Source organism: Aquarana catesbeiana, linkage group LG05 (assembly GCF_042186555.1).
Source record: "Aquarana catesbeiana isolate 2022-GZ linkage group LG05, ASM4218655v1, whole genome shotgun sequence".
Classification (NCBI taxonomy): Eukaryota; Metazoa; Chordata; class Amphibia; order Anura; family Ranidae; genus Aquarana; species Aquarana catesbeiana.
The window spans coordinates 356,883,075-356,903,081 of record NC_133328.1 but is presented as its reverse complement, the minus strand read 5'-3'; the positions used below and the strand labels follow the sequence as shown (position 1 = coordinate 356,903,081).

Below are 20,007 nucleotides of genomic sequence, written 5' to 3'. Positions count from 1 at the left end.
GGAACTGGGTCATATTGCCTTGTTCAGACTACTTCCACTTTGACATGACAAGTAGAGGTGACCACACAGAAAATTCTGACACTCAAGGTGCATGTATCTTCCAGTTTGTAACATCTGGACACCATAAACAGGGCTGTGATATTTAGCCATATTAAAGTGGAACTTTACCCATAACAACTTGATAAACCATACATTCCACATTAATAATTATGGCACCAAAATTAGTGTGTGCTGTAATTTGCCTCCAGCATGGCTCCTGTTTTTTCTTGCTGGAGGCTGCCATTTTGCTGAAGCCCAGAGCCCCTTGTAAGATATCGGGGTGATTCAGCTCAAGTTGTGTATGTGACTTGAAGAAACACGTGTCAGTCCAGACTGCATATTAACCTCCCTGGCGGTATTCCCGAGTGTGGCTCAGGGGGGAATTTTCAGTACCAAAAGCGGGAAAGTTACTTACCTTGTCCCCAGGTTCCTGCGATGTGTCCGCGGGGTGTGTCCTCCACTCAATCTATCAATGTGCCGGGCTCCGTCCCTGCGAGCACCACAACGCGCGGGGACAGAGCCCGGCACCAAAATCAAAAAGTGCAAAGAAAAACACAGTACACTGTACTTTTACAGATTACATTACTGTATCAAATTATTTCACATCCCTTTTGACCCTAATGCTTTGTCCAGTGCATACAGTTTTATATTATATATACTGTTCTTTCTGCCTGGAGACTTGAGATTGTCTATGGCATCCAAAGAGTGTCCCTTTACATCAAAAGCAGTTTCTTTAATCGTACATCATGGGACACAGAGCCATAGTAATTACTATGTGGGTTATAGTCCACTTTCAGGTGCTGGTCACTGGCACACCCTAAACAGGAATTTGTCTCCCTATATAACCCCTCCCATACCGGGAGCATCGCCAGTGTCTAAGGTGTTGGTCACTAGTGAAGATGTGCTGTGCTGAGCTCCACTGGAGCAATCCTTGCTGGGACTAACTATGCAGCCAGATCCATTTAAAGTGTCTTTTAGGCCAAATTGAATGGTACCTGGGCCTCGTGTCCAAAGAAACGAGATCTTTGCTTGTAAACGCTTCTCTTTTTAGAGAGCTAGACCCCGAGATCCAGTACTTTTGGTATTAAGGCCATAAAGTTTTACTGGCGGGGTGCTATTACAGGTCCAGGATTCCCAGAGGGTCCCCAGTTCCTGAAGGTTTGTTAACGGAACCCACCGTAAAGGGTGAAGATTGGGTCTGTTGGTTTTACCACAGAAAACCCTGCGGCGGGAAAGGTAAGTGGAGTTTTTGAATTTTTTAATTTTCTTATGAAATGTCTCCTTTGAAGTAAATGTTGTCATGCTTAAGTATCACCACTGGGGGCTGTATGGAGCACGTACCTTCTCATGCTTTGCTCAGAGATCGCGCTGTGTCACAGAAGCAGCAGACTTTTTTCCTCCGGCTAGCAGGCAGACCTCCGGTAAGTTTGGGGGGGTTTTGCTTCCTCCAGACACCCCCACCTGGGCTGAACTCTTCCCCTCTGAATGAGGCTGAGTATAAGGGAGAACTGAAAACGATCGAAAATGCCATTTTCTTTCACCGCCCCCTACCTGGCAAAGGGTTCCTCTACGCCATCCCTCACTCACAAGTCGATCCCATTGGATCGGAGGCCCATGCTTGTGCAGGAAAACGCTTTTTTTTTTTTCTTTTGAAAGAGAAAGGAGGGGGGCGCGATGCGAGATAGGGGCAGGGCTTAGCGTGGCATTGGCGTCCTCCAGGAGTGTGTTTTAAAAAAAAAAAACTCAGTTTGTGCTGGAAGCAAAATTGTCAGAGAGACATAAGAGTAAAGAGGAGCATGAAAGAGGTTTTGGTGACACAGGCATTTTTTTTTTTACACATTTACTATTTGCATCAGGCTGAGCATTAATAGCAGCGGCAGTGGCTGGATTATTGTTCAAGCAGCGGATGCGATTTCTTCTGGTAGTACCTCTGCTTTGTGCAACAGGCTAAGGTCAGAAGGGGGGTTGAAACACCCCCAAAAAAGAGCTAAAAGGGTCCCCCTCAAGCTCTGGAATGCCTACTCATTTCTACAAATGGAATCTCCCCCTGAGAGGGGGTGGCTGGTCAGAGTGAGCATTGGGGCCATGAAATGTTTGCAACTGTTTTCAACACTGCAGCCCCTGTTTATTTTACTAAAATCTTTTTTCCTCAGCCATGATAGGTTTTTAAAAAAAAAAAGTTTAGCAACTTTAATAGCATCCCAGTATGGGTCAAAATGCGACAAGTTCTCTTCCATTGCCCAGGACCCTCAAACTGAGGAACTAGGGGTGAGAGAAGACGAATTCCCTCAGGGGACCCTGGTGAGGCTGATGACTCCTCTTCTGAGGTGTCAAATGCGGGAGAATCAGCTGTTTCAATCTTAAGATTGATGGTGCAATTTCTTGCTGAATGGTCCTCTCCAAATTTATGTACCCTTAACTGAGTGTTTAGGTTTGCTAAAGCCTCTTCCCGCTGTGCATGCCTTTTCCTGTCCATTCATTGTTGGAAAAAAAAAAGCTTTTTTGTATCTGAGAGGATCACCCAGATAAGCATTATTTTCGCTCCTGAAAAGTTTTCACACTTTATCCTATGGTGGAGGAAATTCACTAAGTAGGGTATACCAGCAATTAATGCTGTTATATCCTCTGTTAATAAGAGTTTGACTTGTCTGGCAAACAATGCTCAAATGCTTGGGGATCCAACGGATAAAAATTAGAATTCCTATTTAAAAAAAAAAAAAAAAACACCTTTTTTCTCTGGCAGATTTAGTGTCTCAGCCTGCGCTGACAGTATTTTCTTAATCGTTAAGAGACCAGTTTAAACAGGTGTTCAAGGTTATCCTGCTCAGCAGGCCCAGAATCTGGCAGCTTTATGTTTGCAATAGTTGTTTTGAGAGATTCTATCCTTCAGGCCTTGCGCCCTTCGCTGAGCACCATGCAGAAGCTCCTGGCTAGCCCCTGCTTGCTCAATAGGGGGAATTCTTCTGCAGTTCTCAAGTATCTGGCAGGAAGAGTGTCAAGATGAATGAGGGACTTCCTCAATAGCTCCAAGCTACAAACTGGAGTTCCAAGAGTTCCCATCTCCTCGTTTTCTCAGATAAAACATTACTAAGGATCCAGAGAAAAAGAAGTCTTTCTCTCAAGCATTGGACTATCTTTTGGCAAAAAGTGATCATGGTGGCCCCCATGTAAGAGCAGAGGTTGGGGTTTGGTTAAATCCAAGTGGACATTCTGGATCTCAAAAATCTAAATTCAATTTATGAATATTACCACTCTTTTTTCCCATGCAGTCAATCCAATCAGTTATCTCCATCCTACAAGGAGGAGAACTTCTGGCATCAATCAACGTCAAAGATGCATGCCTCCATATGCCTATTTCCTCGCTCACTAGTAATATCTACTTTTCAATTTGAAAAATCTTCATTTTCAGTGTGTAGCCCTGCTTCCAGTCTAGCTACTGCACCTTGAGTGTTTACAAAGGTTCTGGCCCCTCTTCTAGCCAGATTAAGTGCCCAAGGTATAACGATTATGGTTTACCTGGACAATCTGTTCTTGATAGTCCAGTCGGTAGACCGCTTAGACCAAAGTATGGTCACCACATTCAACTACCTGGAATATCTAGGTCGGTTTTTCAGCCTAGGAGAAATCTTCTTTAAAACCATGAAAAGGGCCAAGATACTTGGGTCTGATCATAGGTACACCCAGAAAAGGGTATTCTTGCCCCAGGCAAAGATCAGCGCCATAAAGGAACTGATTAAGGTGGTCGAAGCAAGATGAATAATTCTATTCAACTTTGCATGAGGTTGTTGGGAAAGATTGTGGCTTCATTCAAGGCCGTTCCTTATGCTCAGTTTCATTCGAGACTGCTGCAAAACACTATCCTATCGGCTTTGAAGAAGGGTTCAAGCTCTAGATTCCCAATGTGTCTGACTCCAAAGCCTATGGCCACATCACCCTGAAAGTGCCCAATCTCGTCTGATCTTGGAGGCTAAGCAGGGTCGGGCCTGGTTAGCACCCGGATGGACCACCTGAAAATACCAGGTACTGTAGGCTGGATATGACGGAGCCTCAGTTTATGGTTAATATCTAAAAATCTGCAAAGGGGAAAATCCTTCCTTTGTTTACCACAGAAGTGGCCCAGATCAGAAATGACCTTGCCCATTATCATTCTAAAAATTCAGGCAGAGCACTTGGTTCTGAGGGCCTGAACGTTCAGTTTACGGTATTGTCCTGCCAGGATTCAATCCGACCGGGCTGTCAGGTTCAGTGGTTTCTATCCTGATTAATGCAAGGGAGCCAGCCTCCATAATTACAGTATATATTATGGAGTCTGGGAAGCATATGTCTCCTGGAAATAGGTCAAAGGTAGAATCCTTGACTTTCTGCAGATGGGGTGAGAAATAAAGCTGGCCTTGAGTGCTTTCTTTGGACAGGTCTCGGCCTTATCGGTATTATTTCAACGACCACTTGCTTTGCTTTCTTTGGTTTGAAACGTTATTCAGGGGGTAACATGGCTTAATCCCTGGTTAGGTCACCCCTGAAGCCTTGGGACTTGAATTTAGTTTTTGGCGGCATTACAAAACAGCCTTTTTTTGGACCGATACGACATATTCCCCTGGTCCTTTTTTGACAGGGAAACATTATCATTTTTTTTCCAGAACCCTGTTCTATGGAAGAAAAATCACTACATTCTCTTGATGTGGTGAGAGCAGTCTACTTAAAGACGGCTGCTCAGATTCGGAAAACGGATGTTTTGTTCGTATTGCCTGAAGGTCCTAAAAGAGGACAGGCAGCATGGAAATATACTATTCTAAATGGATTTGACAACTAATCGTTCTAGCTTATGGTTTAAAGAGGTAGTTTCTACCCTCTCAAATCAAAACGCACTTCTCTAGGACTGTTAGTGCTTCGTGGGTAGTGCATCACCAAGCCTCCATGGCTCAAATCTGCAAGGCCGCAACTTGGTCTTAAATCCATACATTTACCAGATTCTATCAGGTGGATGTTAAAAGACATGAGGATGTCGTCTTTGGGCGCAGTGTACTGCAGGCAGCAGTATAAGTCCTCTGATCTCACGGTGCCCTAATTCTGTTGTGTCTCCCTCCCCTCAGTTGGCATTGCTCTGGGACATCCCACATAGTATTTACTATGGCTCGGTGTCCCGTGATGTACGATTAAAGAAAATAGGATTTTTATAACAGCTTACCTGTAAAATCCTTTTCTTTTGAAGGTACATCACGGGACACAGAGATCCCGCCCCTCTTTCTAGTATACACTTGTACTGTTTTGCTACAAAACTGAGATGCTCCCGGTATGGGAGGGGTTATATAGGGAGGCAACTTCCTGTTTAGGGTGTGCCAGTGTCCAGCACCTGAAGGTGGACTATAACCCACATTGTAATTGCTATGGCTCTATGTCCCGTGATGTACTTTAAAAGAAAAGGATTTTACAGGTAAGCTGTTATAAAAATCCTATTTTTAGACCAGCTAGAAAACAGCGATGGTAAATTAGAATCACTTGCAGAATTGAGTGATAGTGATTTGTGGGGAAATTTGTCATCAAACACTAAAAGTGACAACAGCGACAATTCTGCAACTGGGCAAATTTCTGTGTTTTTGATTTGGTTACAATATTGAATAAATTGTATTGTTATAATATTAGAATTATTTATAGTTATTTATTATATTATAATTTATGATTTTGTGTTTCAAACTTTATCATACTCGGGATGTCTACTAGACTCTTGTTTGGACAGATTTAAGTGAGTTACAGGCCTACAATATAAAACGCCAAATTTCCATGCAAAACAATGTACCGCTTTCAGCATAAAAAAATCAGACATAATCATACCGCCAGGGAGGTGAAGGGCATGGCAGCCCACTTTTATTTAAAAAAAAAAAAAAAAGTTCAAATCAAACAGTAATCTTCCCCCGCAGGGGGTTCCACTATCATTGTATAAACACAAACTTCATGGTTATTCAGCCTCCTGGCTTACCTACTGTCGATACAGCTGCTACAGGCCTTACGCCTAGGTTATAGGTCTGTTCCTCAGACCTGTATGCTTGGGTCAAGCTCTCTCCTAGCTTACACAGGGTTCAAACTGCCACCTACAATCTCCACTGTCATCTTCGTGCTGTTCGGTCGCAGCCCACGTCTGCCTGCTACAGACGTGAACGCATCGGGTACCACCTGCAGCCTTAGACTCCAAGACCTCCTGCCTCTCTCCTAGAGCCATCTCCTACTGGGACCCTCCCGACCTCCTTGGAAAAAAACTTCCCGTCTGCCGGGCAGAACTGTCTCCAAGTCTGAGCCCAGAACTCTCTTCCTGGGAGGATTATGAAGCCAGCCCACAGGTGTGTATTTAGCATGCCTGCCAAAATTAGGCGTACCTTGCTAATATACACTGTTACACTTGTCGCCTCTTTACACCCTAAACAGCAGTAAATCATAAGGCAGAACTAAACCCATCGATTTAACAGTTTCAAAAAATGGATACATTCCTAGAATGCCAGAATTGCTAACTGTCACACTTGCTTGTGTCCTCATCTATACTGTCAAACCATCAAATATGGCATCATAACTGATCACATGTGCAGCAACATGGCAATTGCAGATCAAACAGAAACAGCTTCCTTGTGATCTGATCACATGTGCAGAGCAGGGTGAGACAGTGTATTACTGGATTTTATACAGTATATGCACTTTTTTTTTGTTTTACCTGCAAAAGGGGCCAGCCTGAAGTCATCTAGCAGGACTTCATTTTCTAACTAAAGTTCCACTTTAACTACAATTAATGTCTAATACAGTTGAAGATTTAACAACCGCACATTTTTTGAACATGATCTGAATTCATTGCACAAAGGCTGTTTATATATGTATATACTGTAAGTGTTATTACAAGCCAGTTCACGTCCATGAGCAGTTCCTCTCCATAAATAAGTCTGTGCTTTAGCAAGAGCCAGGTGATCATTTACACTTGGTCACATTGGGGTGCTCCCCATTGTTTTCTCATGTTGTGAGAGAAGGCGAAGGAGAATTTAAATCAGTGTTTTAGACCTCTATGGCACTGTATCATTTCCCAGAAGGCAATAAAGGAAATGAAGTCCAAAAATGCATGCGTTCTGAAGCCTGCATGGCTTTTTATGAGCTGCAAAATAGAAAGTAATAGATCCGTATGTGCCGAGGAAGCACAAATACAGCAGCAGAGATGGTCTCATAAACTCTCCACTCTAATGTGACAAGTGCTTGTTGAAAAGATAGAAACTGGCCTGGCTATTTATTTTAACCTAAAAAAGACAGATTTCCACTTTTCCTATGAAATGTCGATTTATAGAAAAAATGTACTGAATGATATACTGTCTGTGTAGGTGGGAAAACAAATCAAACAATGCATGTATAAGGTATAACATTTCCAGAATCAAAATATTAAAAATTCTTTGCACGTGCAGAGACTTTTGAAGTTGATACGTATTAAGAGTAAGAAGTCACCAGCACTCAAAAAGATGCATATCCTGGATTTATTGTGAATGTACTTGGTAAATCCAGCATGGCAGTTTGACCTATGTGACATGGTACATTCACAATAAATTGTGGAAATGCATCTTTTAGAGTGCTGGCTGCTTCTTATTCCTTAAGGGCCCTTTCACACTGGGGCGGTGTCGGCGGTAAAATGCCGCTATTGTAAGCGGCGCTTTACCGTCGGTATTCGTCCGCTAGCGGGGCTGTTTTACCCCCTGCTAGCGGCCGAGAAAGGGTTAAAAACCACCACAAAGCGCCTCTGTAGAGGCGCTTTGCTGGCGGTATAGCCCCGCTGTCCAATTGATTTCAATGGGCAGGAGTGGTGAAGGAGCGGTATACACTCTGCTCCTTCACCGCTCCGAAGATGCTGCTAGCTGGACTTTTTTTCCCTTCCTGCTAGCACACCGCTCCAGGGGCTTTCACACTGGAGAGACAGCAGCGGCTGTTTCAGGTCGGTTTGCAGGCGCTATTATTAGCGCAATAACGCCTGTAAACCGCCGCAGTGTGAAAAGGCCCTAAAAGAGAAGTCTGGGAATGTTTTTTATTTTAGAATCATACTTGCCTAGGTGGATGCAGCATCGGTCCAATGCTGCATCTGTCCCCCACCGGCTCTAAGGCTGAGAACCAATCGATTAAACACCGGCGATCGCCCAGTTCTCAGAGCTCCCCGAGCAGAGAGCTGATGACTGTCAGCCACCACTGTCTTCTTAGCCCCTCCAGTGCTCACTGGAGTGGGAGCGGCCAGCTCGGGCTTTCAGCAGCTCGCTGAGAGGCCGAGCCAGGTGCCGGTCCAGGCATGTGGGCGGATCCCTATCATATGGTCGCGATCTTTCCCGAGCCTGGACCGGCTCTGTGATATCAGCCGACAGCAGGCTTCAGCTAGCTGTCTGCCGAAAATGGGTGACAGGAGTGCAGAATGAACTGCACTCCTGTTATCCACATAAATGAGCTTTGGCTGTACGTCTCTTTTAAATCTGGTTATGCATATTGCCAGCTGCTGCAGTCACTACAAGCACCCCTTGAATTTATTTCTGGTCTAAACACTTTAGATTGTGCAGTCCTTTCTGGAATATTTTTTCTGTATGTTGCAAGACAGTTGGCTACTTTAATGCTTTTGATCCAACTCCAGGTGCCTTTACATGAGCTTGGATGTTAAAAGCTGAACTTTGGGGAAAAAAATATTTTTGGACATTTACTGTGTAAAACTAAACCACCTCTATCAATGGGTGTCCCTTGTGTGAATGCTAACAGTATCTCACAAAAGTGAGTACAGCCCTCACATTTTTGTAAATATTTTATTATATCTTTTCATGTGACAACACTGAAGAAATGACACTTTGCTACAATGTAAAGTAGTGAGTGTACAGCTTGTATAACAGTGTAAATTTTCTGTCCCCTCAAAATAACTCAACACACAGCCATTAATGTCTAAACCGCTGGCAACAAAAATGAGTACACCCCTAAGTGAAAATGTCCAAATTGGACCCAATGAGCCATTTTCTCTCTCCGGTGTCATGTGACTCATTAGTGTTACAAGGTCTCAGGTGTGAATGGGGAGTAGGTGTGTTAAATTTGGTGTTATCGCTCTCACTCTCTAATACTGGTCACTGGAAGTTCATCATGGCACCTCATGGAAAAGAACGCGGAGGATCTGAAAAAAAGAATTGTTGCTCTACATAAAGATGGCCTGGGCTATAAGAAGATTGTTCCCAAGACCCTGAAACTGAGCTGCAGCATGGTATCCAAGACCATACAGCGCTTTAACAGGACAGGTTCCACTCAGAACATAGTCGACCAAAGAAACTGAGTACATATGCTCAGCATCATATCCAGGGGTTGTCTTTGGGAAATAGACATATGAGTACTGCTAGCAGTGCTGCAGAGGTTGAAGGGGTGGGGGGTCAGCCTGTCAGTGCTCAGACCATACACCGCACACTGCATCAGATTAGTCTGAATGGCTGTCGTCCCAGAAGGAAGCCTCTTTTAAAGATGATGTACATGAAAGCCTGCAACAGTTTGCTGAAGACAAGCAGACTAAGGACATGGATTACTGGAATCATGTCCTGTGGTCTGATGAGACCAAGATAAACTTATTTGGTTCAGATTTTGTCAAGCGTGTGTGGTGGCAACCAAGTGAGGAGTACAAAGACAAGTGTGTCTTGCCTACAGTCAAGCATGGTGGTGGGAGTGTCATGGTCTGGGGCTGTTAGAGTGCTGCCTGCACTGGGGAGCTACAGTTCACTGAGGGAACCGTGAATGCCAACATGTACTGTGACATACTGAAGCAGAGAATGTACCCCTCCCTTCAGAGAGTGGGCCGCAGGGCAATATCCAACATGGAACAACCCCAAACACACCTCCAAGATGACTACTGCCTTGCTAAAGAAGCTGAAGGTAAAGGTGATGGACTGGCCAAGCATGTCCCTAGACCTAAACCCTATTGAGCATCTGTGGGGCATCCTCAAACAAAAGGTGGAGGTGCGCAAGCTCTCTAACATCCACCAGCTCTGTGATGTCATCATGGAGAAGTAGAAGAGGACTCCAGTGGTAACCTGTAAAGCTCTGTTGAACTCCATGCCCAAGAGGGTAAAGGCAGGGCTGGAAAATAATGGTGGCCACACAAAATATTGACACTTTGGGCCCAATTTGGAAATTTTTCACTTAGGGGTGTACTCACTTTTCTTGCCAGCGGTTTAGATATTAATGGCTGTGTGTTGAGTTATTTTGAGGGGACAGCATATTTACACTGTTAAACAAGCTGTACGCTCACTACTTTACATTGTAGCAAAGTGTAATTTCTTCAGAGTTGTCACATGAAAAGATGTAATAAAATATTTACAAAAATGGGAGGGGTGTACTCACTTTTGTGAGATACTGTAGTTTCATCCTGTACGCTGCTGTCAGCGCCATACTTCCAACACTGAAACTTACCGTTCTGCCTCTAGTACAGTGAAGATAGTGGGTTGGTCACTCTCCGTCTCATTCATTCACAAAACATCCTGTCTTCTTTCCAAAGCATGCAATATGTTCTGTGAATGAATGAGGGAAGAGGAGGTGTAAATGACCTTCACTATCTTCCCTTGACTGTTCACAGAATGACTTGTATTACAATGCAACCAGAAAGCATTCACAGTGCTTCACTTTTTCTACGTTTTGTTATGTTATAGCCTTATTCTAAACTGAATTAAATTCATTATTTTCCTCAAAATTCCACAAACCATATATCATACTGGCAACATGAAAAAAGTTTGAAATCTTTGCAAATTTATTAAAAATAAAAAAACAGAAAATATCTCATGTACTGTACATAAGTATTCACAGCCTTTGCTCAATACTTTGTTGAAGCACCTTCGGCATTAGTTGCAAGTCTTTTTAAGTATGATGCTACAAGCTTGGTACACCTATTTTTGGGCAGTTTCTCCCATTCTTTTCTGCAGGACCTCTCAAGCTCCATCAGGTTGGATGGGGAGCGTCGGTGCACAGCCATTTTCAGATATTTCCAGAGATGTTCAATCAGGTTCAAGTCTGGGCTCTGGTTGGACCACTCAAGGACATTCACAGAGTTGTCCCGTAGCCACTTCTTTGTTATCTTGGCTATGTGATTAGGGTCGTTGTCTTGTTGGAAGATAACCCTTTGCCCTAGTCTGAGGTCCAGAGCGCTCTGGAGCAGGTTTTTATCAAGGATATCCATGTACATTGCTGCATTCATATTTCCCTCAATCCTGACTAGTCTCCCAGTTCCCGCTGCTGAAAAACATCCCCACAGCATAATGCTGCCACTACCATGCTTCACTGTAGGGATGGTATTGGCCAGGTGTTGAAGGGTGCCTGATTTTCCTCCAGGCATGACGCTTGCCATTCAGGCCAAAGAGTTCAATCTTTGTTTCATCAGACCAGAGAAATGTGTTTCTCATGGTCTGAGAGTCCTTAAGGTGCCTTTTGACAAACTAGTCCTGGTGGTTCCAAACTTCTTCCATTTATGAATGATGGAGGCCACTGTGCTCATTGGGACCTTCAGTGCTGCAGAAATTTTTTCTGTACCCTTCCCCAGATCTGTGCCTCAATACAATGCTGTCTCGGAGGTCTGCAGACAATTCCTTGGACTTCATGAATTAGTTTGTGCTCTGACATGCACTGTTAACTGTGGGGCCTTATATAGACAGGTGTGTGCCTTTCCAAATCGTGTCCAATCAACTGAATTTACCACAGCTGGACTCCAAGTTGTACTAACAGCTCAAGGATGATCAGTGTAAACAGGATGCACCTGAGCTCAATTTTGAGTGTCATGGCAAAGGCTGTGAATACATGTATATGTGATTTTTTTTTAACCGCTTGCCGACCAGCGCACGCCGATGTACGTCGGCAGAATGGCACTGGCAGGCAAAAGGGTGTACAGGTACGTCCCCTTTAAGAAGCATTGACGCAAGCGCGTGCATGCCGCCGTGGTCTCTGTGACCGTGGGTCCCGCGGACTCAATGTCCGCCAGGTGCCCGCAATCGTGTCACGGAGAGGAAGAACGGGGAGATGCTTATGTAAACAAAGCATTCCCTGTTCTGCCTAGTGACAGAACAGTGATCTACTGCTCTCTGTGATCGAGAGCAGTGATCACTGTCCCGTGTGTTCAAGCCCAGCCCCCTCACAGTTAGAATCACTCCCTAGGACACACTTAACCCCTTCACTGCCCCCTAGTGGTAACCCCTTCACTACCAGTGTCATTTACACAGTAATCAATGTATTTTTAATCACACTGATCGCTGTATAAATGGCAATGGTCCCAAAAATGTGTCAAAAATGTCCGATGTGTCCATCATAATGTCGCAGTCCCGATAAAAATAGCAGATCGCCGCCATTACTAATAAAAAAAATGACAAATAAAAATGCCATAAAACTACCCCCTATTTTGTAGACGCTATAAATTTTGTGCAAACCAATCAATACACGCTTATAGCGATTTTTTTTTTTTTTGTTTACCAAAAATATGTAGAAGAATACATATCGGACTAAATTGAAGAAAAAAATTTTTTATATATATATTTTTGGGGGGTATTTATTATAGCAAAAAGTAAAAAATACTGTGTTTTTTTCAAAATTGTCGCTGTTTTTTGTTTATAGCGCAAAAAATGAATAAAAACCGCAGAGGCGATCAAATACCACCAAAAGAAAGCTCTATTTGTGGGAAAAAAAGGATGTCAATTTTGTTTGGGTACAGCGTCGCATGACCGCACTATTGTCAGTTAAAGCGACGCAGTGTCGAATCGCAAAAAACTATCTGGTCTTTGGGCAGCCTAATTTCAAACAATTTTATTTACGTTGTGATTATGGGGTATTGTTTGTAGAATTTTGAGGAAAATAATGAATGTAATCAATTTTCGAATAAGGCTGTAGCATAACAAAATTTGCAAAAGTGAAGCGCAGTGATAACTTTCCGGATGCACTGTATGTGAAAAGGATGCAAGGCATTTTGAGAAAGGATAGGTTGGAGAGTGAGTGACCCACTATCCTCACTCTACTGTAAGTTTCAGTGCTTATAGATCAAGGAAAGAAGGTTTTAGACATACCACTGGTCACTAATGTGACCAGTTAACTGAATATGCTCGTCAAAAAAAAAGATTTTATAAATTAAAGGGATTCTAAAAAAAAAATTTAAAAAAAAGTGTGCTCTGTGCAATGGCTTTGCACAGAGCAGCTTCAATCCTCTCCTTTTTGGGTCCCCGTCGGTGGTCCTGGCTCCTCCCTTCTGCCAAGTGCCTCCAAATATCAAGCTTCTTGCTATGAGTGCACTCAAGCAGGGTTGCTCCCAAGCTGTGCTCTGTGTGTGTATTCACACACACAGTGGCTGGACCCCACCCCCCACGCACACACCCACACTCCTCATTGGCTCACTGGCTGTAATTGACAGTAGCAGGAGCCAATAGCTCCTGCTGCTGTGTGAGCCAGTGAAGAGAAAGAGACCCAGGAGAGCCACTGCTTTCATGCACATCGCTGGATCAAGATGGGGCTCAGGTAAGTATAATGGGGGTGGGGCTGCGTCCAGAAGGTTTTTACCTTAATGCATAGAATTCATTAAGGTAATAAGCCTTAAGCCTTTAGAACCACTTTGATCCAACACTTGGTATTCTTGACTATAGGCTTTAGGGCATATCATTCCTCCGCAAACAAATCAGACAGGAAAAGCAGATCATCAGTTGATTGATCACATCAGGTGAGGTCATTCATATTGGGGTGGTGGAAAAGTTTATTGCCCAAAAAAAACATCTTTTTATGATTCTTAATCACAAGATTGATGGATAGAGTTCCCACTTCAGCCCTGGTTCACATTGGTACAATTTGACATGTCAGATCAGTGGCAGTTGCTGGCAATTGCCGGAAATGGCACCATCCTAATCAGTGTGACGCTGCATTTGCGGCGCCGCACAGATTTTAAAAAGCCGTTTCTGTACTACTTTTTGTGATTTCCGGCTGTGATTTACATTGACATCTGTGCAGAAACTTGCACTGATGTCTCTGAAATTGCGGCTGACATGCGGGAGTGAAATCATGCAAGTTCAACTGAACTTGCACGGCTTCATTCCCGCAGCTAAGACCACTTTCACACCGAGCCGCCTATAGCGTCGGCGGTAAAACGCCGCTATTTTTATCGGCATTTTACCATCGGATTTGTGGCGCATTTCGGCCGCTAGCGGGGCGTTTTTACCCCCGCTAGCGGCCGAGAAAGGATTAAAACTGCCCGCAATGCGCCACAATAGCGGCGTTTTGCCGGCAGTATCCCAGCACTGCCCCATTGATTTCAATGGGGAGCAGCGGTGGAGGAGCGGTAAACACACCGCTCCTTCACCGCTCCAAAGAAGCTGCTGGCAGGATTTTTTCTGATGTCCTGCCAGCGCACCGCTCAGGTGTGAAAGCCCTCGGGCTTTCACACTGGAAACAATGGAGCAGCTGTTTGAGGGCGGATTGCAGGCGCTGTTTTTAATGCTATAGTGCCTGCAAAACGCCCTCGGTGTGAAAGGGGTCTAAGTGTGAACCTGGGTTTAGTGGCACTTTGGAGTGACTAGTTTTAAAGACTGATTTGCACTTTGAAAACATTCAAGTTTTGCACAAAATACTTATTGAATTAGTCACATTTAATTTGCACTTTGATACTTTGAACTTTTTTTGACGCTTAGTTTTTTGTTGATGTTTGTGTTCCCACTAGGGAGAATCATTGTCAGTTTGGGCACCACTCACCAGGACTCAAAGCAAGGGAAAAAAAATCAAACTACGTGTTGTGCACTAGATCAGGAATAGAGAGGAAATTGTGTTCCACTGACAACTAAAAGGGAATTTTCCTTGCTTTGGATCATATACTGTTGTGGCAAAACAGGAAGTGAAGGAAAGTCCTCAATTGGGTGAATAGATGGCAAAATAAGATAAAAAAGAAACTGAATGGGGTTTATATTCAATTACTAGTCAATTCATAACAAGAGAAAATGATATACTGTAGCTTTATTAATACATTAACTCAGTGTGCCCTCCTCTATTCTTTGTAGGACAGGCATAAATGTGGGATGTAAAAGGTGAATAATTAAATGAGAACATCTGAAAGCATCTGGAGTTAACTTGAAATGTTCTTTATCATAAGCTAAAACTAAAAATTTCCTATACCATATTGCAATATAACGGCTTGAATTTTCTACCAATCTGAAAGATAAAGTCAAATGCAGATTAATATTTTCATTTTATTATCAGCTTCATGACTGATGAAAAGTTTGTGTATTTGATCATTTAGTGTGCACCCATGACAAGTTTGTCTCTGGTGATTGGAGATGAGCTGGCACCACGAATAGGATTCACTGAACCCTACAGAGAGTACGCTTGTCAATGTGCATGGCTTCTTGGAATCATTGCTGAATGCAAGTCAGTAGGATTTGTTCTACTGACAGTCTGACATGTGTTCAATGCAAATTCAAATCTTCCCAGAGGGCTTCATGGACTCTAGGACGAGCACCAACACAGCTCTAACCTTACTGGAGAAAATGGAACACAGTATACAGGCATACTTTATAATACACAATTGATCTGGCATATACCTGGTAATAAAGTATGACACAAACACATTTTTTAAAGTGCATCTAAAGCCTTGAGAGACATCAGGAAGTGGGAAAATATTTTCAATGTGAGGGTAGACCACTTTTTAGTTATCACTAAAACAGGTGTCCCCTTTAGTGGGCCCTTTATTTTTGTTCCTGTTTATGCTCTGTTGGTTTAATTAAGCTTCAGAAAAAATTGTTTTGACCAGATAGTACAATGAGAAAAGAAAATGACTACAGTAAAACATTAATGAACATCAGAGGTGTATCTAAAATTTACAGTGCCTTGCAAAAGTATTCACCCCCTTGGCATGTTTTGTGTTTTGGTGCCTCACAACCTGGAATTAACATGGATTGTTTGAGGATTTGCATCATTTAATTTACAGAACATGCCCATAACTTTGAAGATTTTTTTTTTGTGAAGCAAACAACAAATAGGACAAAATAACAGAAAAAGTCAATGTGCATAACTACCCCCCCCCCTAAAGTCAATACTTTGTAGAGCCACCTTTTGTGGCTATCATAGCTCCAAGTCGCTTTGGATAAGTCTCTATGAGCTTGCCACATCTTACCACTGGGAATTTTGCCCATTCCTCCTTGCAAAACTGCTCCAGCTCCTTCAAGTTGGATGGTTTGCAAACAGCAATCTCTAAGTCTGACCACAGATTTTCTATTGGATTGAGGTCTGGGCTTTGACTAGGCCATTCCAACACATTTACATGTTTCCCCTTAAACCACTCAAGTGTTGCTTTAGCAGTATGTTTGGGGTCATTGTCCTGCTGGAAGGTGAACCTCTGTCCTAGCCTCAAATCACTCACAGAGTGCTACAGGTTTTGCTCAAGAATATCCCTGTATTTAGCACCATCCATCTTTCCCTCAACTCTGAGGTTTTCCAGTCTCGACTGCTGAAAAACATGGATGGTGTTCTTTGAGTGATGTGATAGGTTGGACTTGATGGACTTATGTCTTTTTTCAACCTCACCTACTATGTAACTATATGTGTTGGGTTTGTGCCAGACACAGCTTTTTCTTTGATGGCCAAAAAGTTAAATTTTAGTCTCATCAGACCAGAGCACCTTCCTCCACACATTTTGGGAGTCTCCCACATGCCTATAAGGCAAACGCAAAACGTGCCATTTTGTTTTTTGCTGAAAGTAATGGCTTTCTCCTGGCCACTCTGCCATAAAGCCCAACTCTATGGAGTGTACGGCTTATTGTCGTCCTATGTACAGATACTCCAGTCTCTGCTGTGGAACTCTGCAGCTCCTCCAGGGTTACCTTAGGTCTCTGTGCTGCCTCTCTGATGAATGCCCTCCTTGCCTGGTACATGAGTTTTGGTGTGCGGTTGTCTCTTGGCAGGTTTGCTGTTGTGCCATGTTCTTTCCATTTGGTTATGATAGATTTGATAGTGCTCCTAGGGATCATCAAAGATTTGGATATTTTTTTATAGTCTAACCCTGACTTTTACTTCTCAACAACATTGTCCCTTGTTTGAAGAGTTCCTTGGTCTTCATGGCAGTGTTTGGTTAGTGGTGCCTCTTGCTTAGGTGTTGCAGCCTCTGGGGCCTTTCAAAAAGGTGTGTATATGTAATGACAGATCATGTGACACACAGGTGGACATCATTTCACTAATTGTGACTTCTGAAGGTAATTGGTTGCACCAGAGCTTTTTATGGGCTTCATAACAAAGGGAGTGAATACATACGCACATGCCAATTATCATTTTTTTATTTTTTTTTAAATAGTTTTATGTATATATTTTTCTAATTTTACTTCACCAACTGACTTGTCTTTTGATCCATCACATATAATTCAGATTAAAAAAAAACATTGAACTAAAGGCTGTAATGTAACAAAATAGGTAAAAAGCCAAGGGGGGGTGAATACTTTTGCAAGGCACCGCATCTTAGAAACATAGAACAGTGATGGCAAAAAAAAGAGCAAGTGGTCCATCGAGTCTGCCCATTTTTTTTTTATTATTATTATTATTTATACATAATTTATTTTTTCTTTTGTCTATATATCTGAGATCTGTGTTTGTCCCAAGCTTTGTTGAATGCGAATGATGCATGTTTGAATCCACTTACTGTTGACTGACTCACTACCTCTGCTGGAAGTCTATTGCAAGCATTAACTACTTTAAATAAAATAATATGCTCTGTGATCAGTTTTGAACTTTCCACCTGCTAGTAATGTCCCTGTGTTCTTGATCTTGTGATCTTGGTTTCATATTGAAAATACTGCCCTCCTGAACCTTATTCACCCCGTTGATGTATTTAACCACTTCCGGACCATCCGCTGTCATTCTACGTCGGTACTTTGACGTCAAATACCGGGGTTATGGCAGCAGATAGCTGCCATAATCCCGGTATTTCTTTAACCACTTCCATACCAGGCACTTTGCCCCCTTCCTGCCCAGGACAATTTTTAGCTTTCAGCGCTTTCGCACTTTGAATGACAATTGCGCAGTCATGCAATACTGTACCCAAACTACATTTTTATCATTTTCTTCGCACAAATAGAGCTTTCTTTAGGTGGTATTTGATCACTTCTGCGGTCTTTAATTTTTGCACTATAAAAGAAAAAAAAACGACAATAAAAAAAAAAAAAAACTGATAGGCGGCACTGATGGCACTGATAGGTGGCACTGGATAGGCAGCACTGATGAGGAGCTACTGACAGGCATTACTTAGTGGCACTGATTGGCAATTCGATGGGGCATTGACAGGCGTTACTGAGGGGGCGCTGATTGGCACTTTTTTGGGCTCTGATCGGCACTGTTGCGGGCACTGATTGGCACTGTTGCGGGCACTGGCACTGTTGTGGGCATTGAAAGGCGTTTATTATGGGGACAGACTGGCAGGTGTTGGGCACTGATGAGGCACTCATTGGCACCTTTTGATGGGGGTTGTGCTAATAATCAATGTGCTGATTATCAGCACAGACCCCTCATCTGACAGGGAGAGATGCCAATTGGCTCTCCCTGTCAGCGTGAACCGAGGAAAGCCGTTTACCGGCACTTCCTGGTTCACGCGATGATTAGCTGTGATTGGTCACAACTGATCACGTGGTAAGAAGCCTCTGTCAGAGGCTTCATACCATGATCGGAGTTGCGGTGTGTCATTCTGACACACCGCAACTCCGATCGCCGCGCTGCTCGCCCCCGCGGGCGCATGCTGGCTGTGCTATCCTGGGCATGTCATATGACGTCCGGTCAGGATATCACAACCACTTTGCTGCCGTCATTCTGCTATATGGCGGGCGGCAAGTGGTTAACCACTTGACAGCTGGGCACTTAAACCCCCTTCCTAACCAGACCAATTTTCAGCTTTTGGTGCTCTCACATTTTGAATGACAATTACTCAGTCATGCAACACTGTATCTATATGAAATTTTTGTCCTTTTTTTCACACAAATGGAGCTTTCTTTTGGTGGTATTTAATCACCGCTGGGTTCTTTATTTTTTGCGCCGTAAAAGAAAAAAGACCGAAAAATCTGTTAAAAAAAATACATTTTTCTTCATTTCTGTTATAATATTTTGCAAATTAGTAATTTTTCTTCATATATTTTGGCCAAAATTTATACCGCTACATATCTTTGGTAAAATTAACCCAAATCGGTGGATATTATTTGGTCTTTGTGAAAGTTATAGAGTCCAAAAGCTATGGTGCGAATATCTGAAAATTGATCACACCTGAAGTACTGACGGCCTATCTAATTTCTTGAGACCCTAACATTCCAGAAAAGTACAAATACCCCCCAAATGACCCCTTTTTGGAAAGAAGACATTCCAAGGTATTTAGAAAGAGGCATGGTGAGTTTTTTGAAGTTGTCATTTTTTTCTACAATTCTTTGCAAAATCAAGGTTTTTTTTTTACTTTTTTTTTCCCCCACAAAATTGTCATATTAGCAGGTTATTTCTCACACACCGCATATGCATATCACAAATTACACCCCAAAACACATTCTGCTATTACTCCAGAGTACGGCGATACCACATGTGTGAGACTTTTACACAGCGTGGCCGCATACAGAGGCCCAACATGCAGGGGAGCACCTTCAGGCGTTCTGGAGCACCCAGGCCAATTCTGACATTTCTCTCCTACATGTAAAAATCATCATTTATTAGCTAGAAAATTACATAGAACCCCAAAACATTATATATGGCAGAGTATGGCGGGGGCATGGCAGAGTATGGCGGGGGCATGGCAGAGTATGGCGGGGGCATGGCAGAGTATGGCGGGGGCATGGCAGAGTATGGCGGGGGCATGGCAGAGTATTGCACAGCATTGCAGAGTATTGTGGGGGCATTGCAGAGTATTGTGGGGGCATTGCAGAGTATTGTGGGGGCATTGCAGAGTATTGCACAGCATTGCAGAGTATTGTGGGGGCATTGCAGAGTATT

The 20,007-nt window shown here is 43.1% G+C and overlaps 1 protein-coding gene and 1 pseudogene across 2 annotated transcripts in view; both read left to right on the top strand.

Annotated features, from left to right (window-relative positions):
* DROSHA (drosha ribonuclease III) overlaps positions 1 to 20,007 on the top strand; it is a 651,577-nt gene that overhangs the window by 516,501 nt on the left and 115,069 nt on the right. The gene's annotated exons all lie outside the window — the stretch shown is intronic.
* Positions 3,956 to 4,071, top strand: LOC141146374 (5S ribosomal RNA; annotated as a pseudogene).